The sequence below is a fragment of the Acomys russatus genome, chromosome 12 (genome assembly GCF_903995435.1).
Source record: "Acomys russatus chromosome 12, mAcoRus1.1, whole genome shotgun sequence".
NCBI lineage: Eukaryota > Metazoa > Chordata > Mammalia > Rodentia > Muridae > Acomys > Acomys russatus.
Window position 1 is genome coordinate 28252298 of NC_067148.1, and position 11483 is coordinate 28263780.

The following is an 11483-nucleotide window of genomic DNA, read 5'->3' on the forward strand; positions in this document are numbered from 1 at the left end:
CTTTTTATACACACATACACATGTTATTACATTACAATAACAAAATACAATAGAGATAAGGACTCTCTCTGGATTATATAAATAACTTACACAAGTATATGAAGAAAACCAGAAACAATAAAGAAGCAGGTAAACAATTGCTGCAGCCCCACCCTACTGAATGACTCTGGGGACTTGGGATGAATTGGCGCCAACTCAAAGACACAGACCCCGGGAAGTTCTGATGTAAAGCAGAGGCTCATTTATTGCAGATATGGGAAAACCCTTTAGACCCTCTTCTCAAACTCCCATAGGCTGCTGAAGCTCTCAGTGCCATCGTTCATCATGGGGTTGGCGTGCATGGCTCATGTGACCTTGTGTGTGCTGTTGCTGGGCACTCCGCAGATTTTCAGTTGGAAATTGACAGCATTGTCAGCGTGCATGCTCAGGTCCTTGTTACTTCCTGCTACAAACAATCTGAACTGGCATCTCACAGAAAGGCAAACACACACACACACACACACACACACACACACACACACATATACACGAGTAAGTATATGATATGATTATTCTCGCTGATTCTCAGAAATTACAAGCTAAGATCAAAATTTAGTGCCCTTCTATAGTACTGTAGTGTGGAAGGTGCTGGGTATTGAGCCTGGGCCTTGCACATGCTGTGCAAAGATGCTGCTTTGCCTCTGCCATATACCCTCAGCTCCATTTTCACTTGCTTGACTTAGAGACGGGATCTCACTAGGCTGCCCTGGCTGGCTTTGAACTCTCTCTGTGGCCAAGGACAAGCCTTGATCTTGTGCTCCTGGGGCTTTGTCCTCCAGAGTAGCTAAGATTATAGACCCGTGCCTTGGGCACTGCCCTTTCTCTGCTCTTGGCAATATCAAGAAGTTGGGATGGGCCAGACCCGGCCTGTGGGGCAGCTCTGGAGTCCCAGCTGCTCAGAAGGCTAGAGAATCACAAGGTCAAGCTTGCCTCAGCCACGGAGTGAGTTCTAGCCAGCTGGGGCTATTTAGTATGATCCTGCCTCAACATTTAAAAAGTAAGAAGAGGGCCCAGGATATGCTACAATATAGAGCACCTGTCTTGTATGTGTGAGATCCTGGGTTCGGAGCCCAGTGCTGTGGAAAATTACTTCAGCCGGTGAAGAAGTCAAGTGGAATTCACAAACTGCCAATGAGAGTTGTAAGTCAAGGGCAGCTATGTTTGAGAAGAATCAGCCATTCCTTCTCAACGTGAACATTTGCCTGCCCAAAGATGCCCAGTAATTTTACTTGTATGTATATATTGCAAATAAATCCTGTGTAAGTATGCCAGAAGGCACTTAACAATGTTCGTAGCGGCGTCGCTAACAGAAGCAAGGAACGTTAAGTGTCCGCGGATAGAAATACATAGCCATTTGGTCCGTCTCTGCTTGTTAGAACACTCTGAGTGGAAATGATTGATCTGCAGTTAGGAAAAGCGGCAGAACTCAATTTCCGAACACAATGCTGTGTGGAGAAATGCAATTGCAGGGAGCACTGTGATGTGTCCTGCCGTTTTTATACAGTTCAGAAGTTAGCAAAGTCATATCTTTTCTTGGGTTGTGATAAAGTTATCAAGAAAGACATTTTTTTAAAAAAAAAATGTAGTTCAGGAGTTAGCAGAGGCATATAACTTCCCTGACTTGTGATAAAGTTATCAAAAAATGAGAAAGAAGTTACAGCAAATGACAAGTGGCCTCTGGGAGACAGAAACTGGGTGGGAAGATTCAGGTGGACAGACAGAATTGCGTAGGTTTTAAATTGCAGTGTGGAGTTCCCTCTTCAGCTGAGATCTGCCAGAATCAACCTTTCTTTGGAATGTGTCAATCTTATGTAAATATGTTTTTTAAAGAAGTGAGCTGAAGTTAATAGGAATTCCACCTACTGCCACTCGGTGAATAAATTAACCAGATCAGATTTTAATTTAATATAAACAGCATAATTTTTCAAATATTTAGAATGAAACTGAGCTCCAGTAATTTAAAAAATAAATTGAGAACTCCATAAAGTTTCAAAGTGGAGGACACACAAAAAGGGAGACCTTTAAGGCTTTGCATCTCACGAGATCCCTTGGATAGGATGGGTAGGGTCTGTGAGTTGTTTTGCACAGACCTAATATAGTGAAGGTTAAGATAATACAGTCTGATTTGGGCATGTGACATGGTAAAAGATACTGTTTTATCAAAATGGAGACATTGTCTTGGCCTTGAAGAATGGGGGAACCCATGTTTTCAGCTGTCTGCAGAGAACACTGTGCAAGCCTCAACAAGCTAAGAACGAAAAGCCCCTAAGAATCAGGGCCTCACTCATACAGATCCCATGAAATTTCTGCTAGCTACCTCACAGCAAGGAAGTACTCCTTCCTATCTACTCCTTAGATGAAAACATAGCCTGGCCAGTACCTTGTGTGTAGCCTAGGTGGAGCCTGAACAGAGGAGGCAAGTAAGCTATTGGAACTACTGATCCCTGGAGACTCTGCCACGGTAAATAGGTATGGTGTTCAGCCTGCAGTGATTTATTATACAGAAATAGAAGAGGAATACATGGAAATATATAGTCATCTGTATTCCCATGATGCACACTGTGCTCAACTCATAGAGTGTGCTATAAATCTGGGTATAGATAGATGGTAGATAAATATAAAGGAGGATAGAAAGATAGATGAGGAATTGACGGTGTAAAGAAGCCCTCATTGCCAAACCTACCCCTACTAGGATGCTGATTGAATGTTCTTGGCAGCAGAGGGGCGACTCCTGTCTTGGAGGTGGGTAGGGATGCAGTCAGATCTGAAAGGCTAGAGAGGAGGAAGGGTTGGAACCTGGGCTGGTTTCTAAACTCCTTATACCTGGACAAACGTTCTGAACAGCAAGAACAGATTCACCATGAGGTGGGTGAACTTAGGCTTTGGAGCCTCTCACTGACACCTGCTTTCAAGGCTTGGGAGAGGACCTTGTCATTCTGCATCTGAGGTTTTGCTTATGTTTCTTTAAGACTCTAGTAGACTGGAGGCTATTCAAAACCTGGGTCCATCACCCTTTGGTGGATTACAGAAAATGAAGGAGCCTAGGGGTTTTCTTTTGGACCTTCAGGGAGACACTTAGTAGGGTATCTGCAAATAGAGGGGTCAAGTTAGTGCTTGAGTTGAATCACCAAGTTCCTGTGAGTGTCACAGAAAAATGTTTCAAGTCTAAAGATTTAATTAATTTAATTTAACTCATTCAATCATTCATTTATTCTACTAAGTCCTTCCTGCTTAACTTTTACCTATTTGATTCAAGTTCAAATCCAGGCTCCATCTTCACAGAAACTTCTCAGGGCTGAGACACCTGCATTTTAGTTCTTGGGGTCTCAGGCCATATTTACTTCATGAGGACTCTCCCGCCCCTGCTTCCATTTCTGTGATGAAAATCTGAGTATACCACTGAGCAGTGGGGAATTACGTCAGGCTACCCTGGAGCACGAAGAGAGAAGCCCTGTCAGTGTGGCTGCTGTGTGTCCACAGGGTCTTCCCAGCTAAGTTTTAAGAAAATTAAACGCTTTCATTGAACTCAGAGAGTCCTCCCCAAAAAGGTTCAGTCAAGAGTTGCTGTCATAGATACCCCGATAGCTTAGGGCTTCACTGTCATTGCCACTGCCCAACACCCATCAGCCTGCTTTAAATGAAGAACTCCAATGCATCCTTCAGATTACTATCATGCAAGCTTTGCGTGCAGTTCTCTCAGTTCCCACTTGGTTTTGTTCCCGTTCTGATGCTTGGGGAGGCTGGAGGAGCACTGCCCTATCCTACTTTTACATTAGTCCCAATATTGGTAGAGTGTAAGAGTTTTCTTTTTTTAATGTTATTTTATATGCATTGGTGTTTTGCATGCACATATGTCTACATGACGGTGCCAGATCTTGGAGTTACAGACAGCTGTGAGCTGCCAGGTGGGTGCAGGGAATTGAACCCAGCTCCTCTGGAAGAGCAGTCCATGCTCTTAACCATTGAGCCATCTCTCCAGCCTCTGAGTGTAAGAGTTTTCAAATGACTCTATAGTGTCATTACAGAATGTGCTGCCTTGGGTCAGAACTAACCCTCCTGCAATCTGTACTGATATCTTAGGTCTTTGGTGACCGCTCAGCACTTCATCTGTCTTACTTTGCTGTGTCAGAAAGCACAGTGTCTCGTGTTCTACCTCTGTAGCGTCTGTAGCATCATGCCCACCACTCTCGTGCCATCTTCTGAGCCTGGTGCCTGGAGAAGGTTATTGTGCTAATTGCTTCATCCTCTCACTGTTGGACGCATCTTCTCAGCCTCTAGGCCAATGAGCTCACCGGTGTCTTTATGCCCAATCCAGTGTCTAAAATTGTTGCTGCATTTGCTTTGTAGGGTGAGGATGAAAAGCCCCAGTACAAGTCCAAAGTCACATGTTGACAATTTCTCCCCAAATCTGTCAGTGTGCTCTGGTGCTGAATGCCGTAGATCACAACTGTTCCACATTGAGTAGGTAAGCAAACCATAGAGAACCCTGCAAGCACATCGTAAACATGGGCTGACACGTCTCTCCGAGCCTGCCTGTCTCTAAAGGCTGAAGGAGTAACATGGTGGGTGTCTCCTTCTCCGGGACTTAAGTGGCATGAAGGAATCAGAACTTAAAGTGGAAAGGTTTTTTTTCCACCCAGTAGAGCATCTGGACTTCATCTTGTTAAAGCCAAAGCAGGAGCAAATGGGGCTGGTCCAGTTGAAAAGGGGAAAACTGCAGAGCAAGGTAGAAGAGAAATAGCCAAGAGGGATGAAGTGATGCTCTTCTGAGGACACATTTAAAATCAGTCTTCTTTCCAATGTACATGTGTGAGCATGTATGTGTGGACATGTATACAATATGCACTAAAGCATAAACACACACACTTTTGCATGACCAGATAATTATGGATGACTAGGTCTGGCTAGGGCCAGAAGTGTGCTGGGACTGACCCATAGGTGTGTTCTTTCTGATCCCTATAAAATTTTAAATTAAGTTTTCATATGAAATTACCTATAAAAGTGTGTGCCCTGTTTGACAGCTATGATAATTGTGCATTTCCATAAACCTAGCACTTAGGAAGCCGAGACAAGAAGACCTCTAATTCATGGCTAGCCAGGGATGTGTGTGTGTGTGTGTGTGTGTGTGTGTGTGTGTGTGTGTGTGTGTGTCCAGGAACAGAGAGAGAGAGAGAGAGAGAGAGAGAGAGAGAGAGAGAGAGAGAGAGAGAGAGAGAGAGAGAGAGAGAAGAAGAGGAGAGAAGAGGAGAGAAGAGTGAAGAGAGAAGAGAGAAGAGGGAGAGGGAGGTAGGGGGCGAGGGGGCGAGGGGGCGAGGGGGCGAGGGAGACTGTCTCAACAAACCAAAACCAAATAGTATCTGTCACCGCCTGGTCTCTAGTCTCTGTCAGGTTTCTTAAACCTGTACTGAAAACTGTTTCATTCCCACAGGGGTGCTTCTCTGACCCACTCCAGGATAGTTAGCAGCCCTTCCACCTGCCCACGGGTGCAGGACTGCCTCTCCTCACCAGCAGCTGCTGAAAGTATGCTGCAAACAAAGTCAGCTGTTACTGTAGAAAGCATTTGCTGAAGCTCTTGTGGCTAATTAGTGCATGGAGCAGTAATCCTATGATTTCTATCCCTCCAGCAGAGTCTTTCAACCACAGTGTGCATAGGAAGCCCCCAAGTCACTTACTTTTGACATAAATGTTCACCTGTAGTTTTGAGGTTATAAGTTCATCTCTGAGCTCATTTTTAAGGGGAGCAGTAGTGGCACCTTACATCAAGGCCACCCTTATTAGCTTGAGCAAAGAGTAGTTGAGATTGGCATGGTCTGATTGGCGGAATATCACTCAAGCCATCCTATGTGGCTAGTGTGATAGTTAACTAACATGTTTCAGAAGGCTTGGTGTATTGTAAACTACCCACAGGTGGAAAATTAACTACTACTTTTTTTTTCTCACAATGATAACTTGACTAAAGGGAGAAGCCTTACTTTACTGTTTTTGGCCTTCTGTTGTATCCTTTGCCCATTTGCCTTACCCACCCACAGTGTTATTTCCTGTTTTTCTGGCTTTGACAGTTTCTGCTCATTCTTGCCTCAGGATTTTCTTTGCTTCTTGTATTTCCCTGTTAGTTTACTCTCACCTCAGATCTTTATTCTGTAGATTTCTGGAAAAACATCAAATGTCCAGGGAGTCCTCCCCTGACCTTCCTCTTTGAAAGAACACCATCTAGACACAGACATTTTTATTTCATTAGATGCTCCTTTTTACCTACAGGAGGAAGATCTTCCTGTGTGCACCAGAGCCCCAGCATCCTGTCATGTCATGGTTGAAGCAGACAGCCTAGCGTACAGCCCAAGCATTCAGCACACACTTGCAGCAGGATAAATTTAGCGGAAAGTCTGCCTCAGAGTCCAAGTCTAGTTTTCCACTCTATTAAATATAAGAGTATCTAGAAAAAGATGAATAAGATTTATTGAGCAAATTATTATGGCATTGATTGGCTGATCCATTTGTTTCTTGATTTATTCATTCATCCTTTCATTCATTTAGCGAGCCTGTACTGGCTGCCTTAATTGACAAGCCTTCCCTTCTTCCCTTTCTGTATAGAAAAATCTAGATGGAGTGAATTTCAGTTTCTATTGTTCTTCGTTATCAGATGCAATGGAGTAAAAAAAAAAAAAAAAAGTCTCCCGATTAAAAAGAATAGGACATGTTTTTCACATTTGCCTTTCGCTCAAAGTCTCTAGCGCCAACTGCTGCTGAAAGGCTCACAGAGAGCCTCTGCTCTGTGCCAGGTGCCATCCAGGTGCCGTGGATGCTGAGATGAATGAAGGCTGGTCCCAGTCCCAAGTTGCTTTTGTACATCATGGTCTTTGAAGCTGTTCCTCTTGCCATAGTCCATTGCGCATTACCTCCAGCCTGGACTGGCAGAGAGCTTTCTGTTGGAAAGCTCACACAGTTGCCTGTTGGTCAAGAGCAGCCAGCTGCTGGCAGGCCTTGGCAATGCAGCTCGCTGTGGTCTTTTTCGATGTTAACTGCCAGCAGCTCATTTTAGTTCCTAGGATTGCGCTCTTCTGCAAGACCATCTGTGAACTAGCAGGGCCTGCTCACATCTCTCTTCTGCTTTAAAAAAACAAAAAGTATGTTCAATGTAAGGGTTTTAAATATCAACATGATGTGCAGATAGATAGGACTATCATGAGTGAGTATACACACACACTCTCTCTACCTTCTGTTGAACTAGTTTTGAGGCCCTCTGTTTTTCAGAAATCAATCTGGTTGGCTTTCTCTAGTGAGTGCAAAAGAGGGGAACTTGAGTTTGAGCTTGGCAGGTGGTATCTTTGCAGCTGCCCTTTTGATCAGCTGTGCACACAGCACTCCTGGAGTTGGACAATGGCTCTTCTTGTGAGAAGGCCCCTTTCTTTCGAAATGGCTTTGACCTGCTAAGGTGACCATATGGATCGCCTTGCTACCTATAAGGGCTGAAAATTGTCACCATGGGTCTTTACTGTCTTCACTGGACCTTCTGCTTGCTCAGCCGACTCAATATTTTAAAGGGAGTTTTGACCAAAGCCTGAAGGGGTGTATGTTGGACCGAGCACCCAGATTTTGTCCATGTAGGAAATACCACCCATCTGAGCTCTAAGTATCAGGATGGCCAGGTGCCTATATGGCAATCAGAGACTCAGAGTGCAACTCAAGGAAGGTCTTCGCTTCGCTATCTGACATTTGACAATGTCCCCTGGAGGGGGAGACCTGGTGGCACTCAGAGGAAGGACAGCAGGTTACCAAGAAGAGACTTGATACCCTATGAGCATATACAGGGGGAAGTAATCCCCCTCAGGAACAGTCATAGAGGAGAGGAATAAGGGGAAAGGGGGAGGGAGGGAAGAATGGGAGGACACAAGGGATGGGATAACCATTGAGATGTAACAAGACTAAATTAATAATAAAAAATTAAAAAAGATAAATAAAAATAAAACTCCATCATCAAAAAAAAAAAAAAAAAAAAAAAAACACAAAACAAAACAAACAAAAAAAAAAACCCGGCCACCCTTCTCCTTCTCCTCAGTGGAGACTTCTACCCAATTCTTGTGGTTTTTACCCCTGGAATCTAAACAATTCACTGTTTAATCAAGTAAATCACTAAATACATGAGAATGTAAGAGCAGGAGAGTGTGCTGGCTCTTCGCCATCATTCCAGTGCCTTTAGGACACTTCAACGTCTATAAGCTTTGAGGTCAATCTAATTTGGTGCTTCTCTCTCTCTCTCTCTCTCTCTCTCTCTCTCTCTCTCTCTCTCTCTCTCTCTCTCTCTCTCACGAAAAGTCTGGGACTCAATGAAAATATTGAAAGCCCTTAATTTTCTTGAGACTACAATAGAGACCTATGATGAGCAAGAACTTAAATGTACTCAGGCTTTCCCCGCCTCCTCCTGTGCACCGCAGCTCCCAGGCCACTGTGCCGTTTCTCTCTGGCATTCACTCAGTGTCAACACGAAATCATACTTAGCTTATGTTTTCTCTCTCATGTAACTTCTGGTAACGCATATTCTCTCTCCTACTCTGGTGATGCAGCTCAGTCTCCCCAGCCGCTCAAGGAACTCCTCATGTGACTATAACTAAGTTTAACTTCCACTTCAATGGTTCTTAAGTTGTTAGTCAAGGACCGTGCTGCGGCCTAAGCCAAGGCAGGGCAATTATACTCCCAGCTGTCCGCCACACATTTCCAATATCACGTTCTTCATAGAGATCTTTACAGAGGAAGCTCTCTCAGACTTGGTCCAGGAAGTCAGACAGGGCCCTGACCACTATCTTCATCTTCATTACCATGCAATATTTAAAATATATTCCCATTTTCCCCTTTCAAATGAGGACAGGAATCCTATGCCTATCAGTTTCACACATGTGCACGAATACACACTTACATGTTGCCAAGTACTGTTGGGGCAACCTGGACTGTGCTAGGGAAGAGAATGCTGGCCTTCATCTTCCTGTGAGGACAGGATAGATGATGAATTGGGGGGGGGGTCATTAGCATCTTCCCAGGAGAGACTGACTTTGTCTGGCCTCTCTCACACATGCGTGCTCTTCTCTTCTTCATTCCTCTGGGTTTTATACTAATTCATAGTTCAAGTCTTTAAATAAAGTGTGTGCATCTTGGGTGACTTGGACTTTGGATCCGAGACTAGGCAGGCAGGAATGTGCAAAACGCTCTCTGCGTGGGCCTTGGATCTACTCAGTTGTTCTTCGATGCCTTGCCATGAAGGCAACCGAAGAATGTGAAACTTCCTTGCTGTCTAACAACTCCATTTGCAATCTTCCAGCCTTTGGGAGCTCCATTAGATATAGACATCTTTCTCATGTAGCCTTTGTTCCGTCTCTTCTAACATAGTTTTTCTCTCTGTCCTGGTCCCCTATGCTTTCATGATCTGGCCTAGGCCACTGAACCACTTTGCTGTGCCGCTCACATACGCTGCCTCTCATAAGAAGTACAGTCCCTGAAGTTAAGCATAGAAGCCTTTAGATGTTGCCTCCTGCTTCATTCCAGGACTCTCCTCTGTAGATGCCCCATATTGCTACTTTGCAGTTCAGGTTCACAATCTTCTTAGAAAAGACAATTCTCAGAAATAATGTGATGCATTATTCACAGAAAAGTCTCTCTTGACTCTTCTTACTAAATGATTCTTCACACTGCACTTCTATTCATAAACAAGAATCAATAGGGATCAATAGCAGTTTGAAAAGAAATTGTCACTCTTTTTATTAAAATATAATTCTCTCTGAATAGATTGCATCTTTTTTCCCCCTACAGAAATCTAGTTTGAAAGAATTATCCCTAGTCTCTCTGTAAAAAAAAAAAAAAAAAAGAATATTTGGAGAATGATCTCAACTTGTACTCTTTCTAGATACTTGTTTATGGCTAGAATTATTATGATTTTCCTAAGCTATGTAGGCTTAGGTTCCTTTGTGATGAAAGGGACTAGAAGTCATGATGTAGGTGCTTGTGGAATGTGCCATTTTGATACAATTTTGTCATACAAATCTCTTTAGTGATGTACTCAGCCTTGATTGGGTTGAGGGTGAACACAGTAAGATCATTGTACCATTTATCTTTATTCACATTCATATTTATTTATTTGCTCTTTACCTTCTGAAAGTTACTGATGGAAAGAGATCTAGTTTATATAGCTCTCCATTGCCCACAAAGTAAAACTTCATGCTGATTCACCTGTGGGAGGAGGCTTGGGTGGACCACAGAGGGGTAGACAGGCCAATTCAGAAAATTTAGGAAGTGTAGGAAAGCTTGAAGAGTCCAGGGACATGACATTAGACTGGAGAAGCAGAGAATGGGAGTGTCCTGGGAATTGCTCGTAGACAATGGGAAACGCCTGACTTCTCCTTCAAGCGGTTTCTTTCTGTCCTTTTTTTTTCCTTTTTTTCTTTCATTTATTTATTTATTCATTTATTTTTGTTTTTCAGACAGGGTTTCTCTGATATCCGTGGCTGTCCTGGACTCACTTTGTAGACTAGGCTGGCCTCGAACTCACAGCGACTCTTCACAGCAATAAAACCCTAAGACAGAAGTCTACCCTTGAACCTGTCAATAGATATCAATATTCTATGTGACATCCAGTTTCCATGAGCCCTATACCAATTCCATCCCAGTAGGTATGGTAGGGCGCTGCCCCACTCAAACCAGGAGGTCTCCAAGTAAGAGAGTTGCTTCTCAAGATAACTTTGCTGCCTAAAGAAAGTGACATTGGGTATTACTCAATCATTCTGAGACTAGAGAACACGTTTCTAAGAATCTATTCCCTACACGGTTCAGAGTCAGCCTGGAGAGATCCTGGTGTGAAGGATGCAGGATGGGAGTCAGTAAAAGTTACGTTTCTCTAAAGGTCCCATGAGCAGACAGCTGGCTTTTTCACCTTTGTGGAGATTGCCTTCTCCATGACTGGCTCAGACGACCGGCAGCACCCCAGGCCACCAGCCAGCGCCGAGCTGCAGATTCCACAGTGAATGAGTTTTCAGAGTCCTGCTGAAGCTACTTTTAGAAGGCCTCACTTCTGCTCTCATGTGTCCTGGATCCCTGGGTTCTCTTACAAGCTCTGGCATGCCCAGTCTTGCCTCTGACTAGGGCAGACAACTAGGGGACCAACTGACCCATGCGCTACACTCCTTCATGCATCTGTCCCTGTATTCGTGAAAGGTAAATTCTTTAGTTCTTGCCATATGTACAGTGTCTGCTTCCTTGACCACCCACCTATGAATTTGCCAGACAAGTAAAGTGACATATGTTCAAGGTGCTGGCCATGCTTACTTTACAGATAAAGAGCATCAAAATCAGAAGATCAAAGACATTAATAATTGTCCTCAGAATCACTGGTTTGGTGAAAGGAGTCCCCCTCAAGTCTGTCTGACCAGACAATACTGTCTTGTTTGAATCTCAGTAAGAGA

At 43.8% G+C, this 11483-nt stretch overlaps 1 pseudogene; it reads left to right on the forward strand.

Annotated features, from left to right (window-relative positions):
- Nucleotides 1-11045, forward strand: part of LOC127196713 (coatomer subunit gamma-2-like) — a 48376-nt pseudogene extending 37331 nt beyond the window's left edge.
- The last annotated feature ends 438 nt before the right edge of the window (nucleotides 11046-11483 follow it).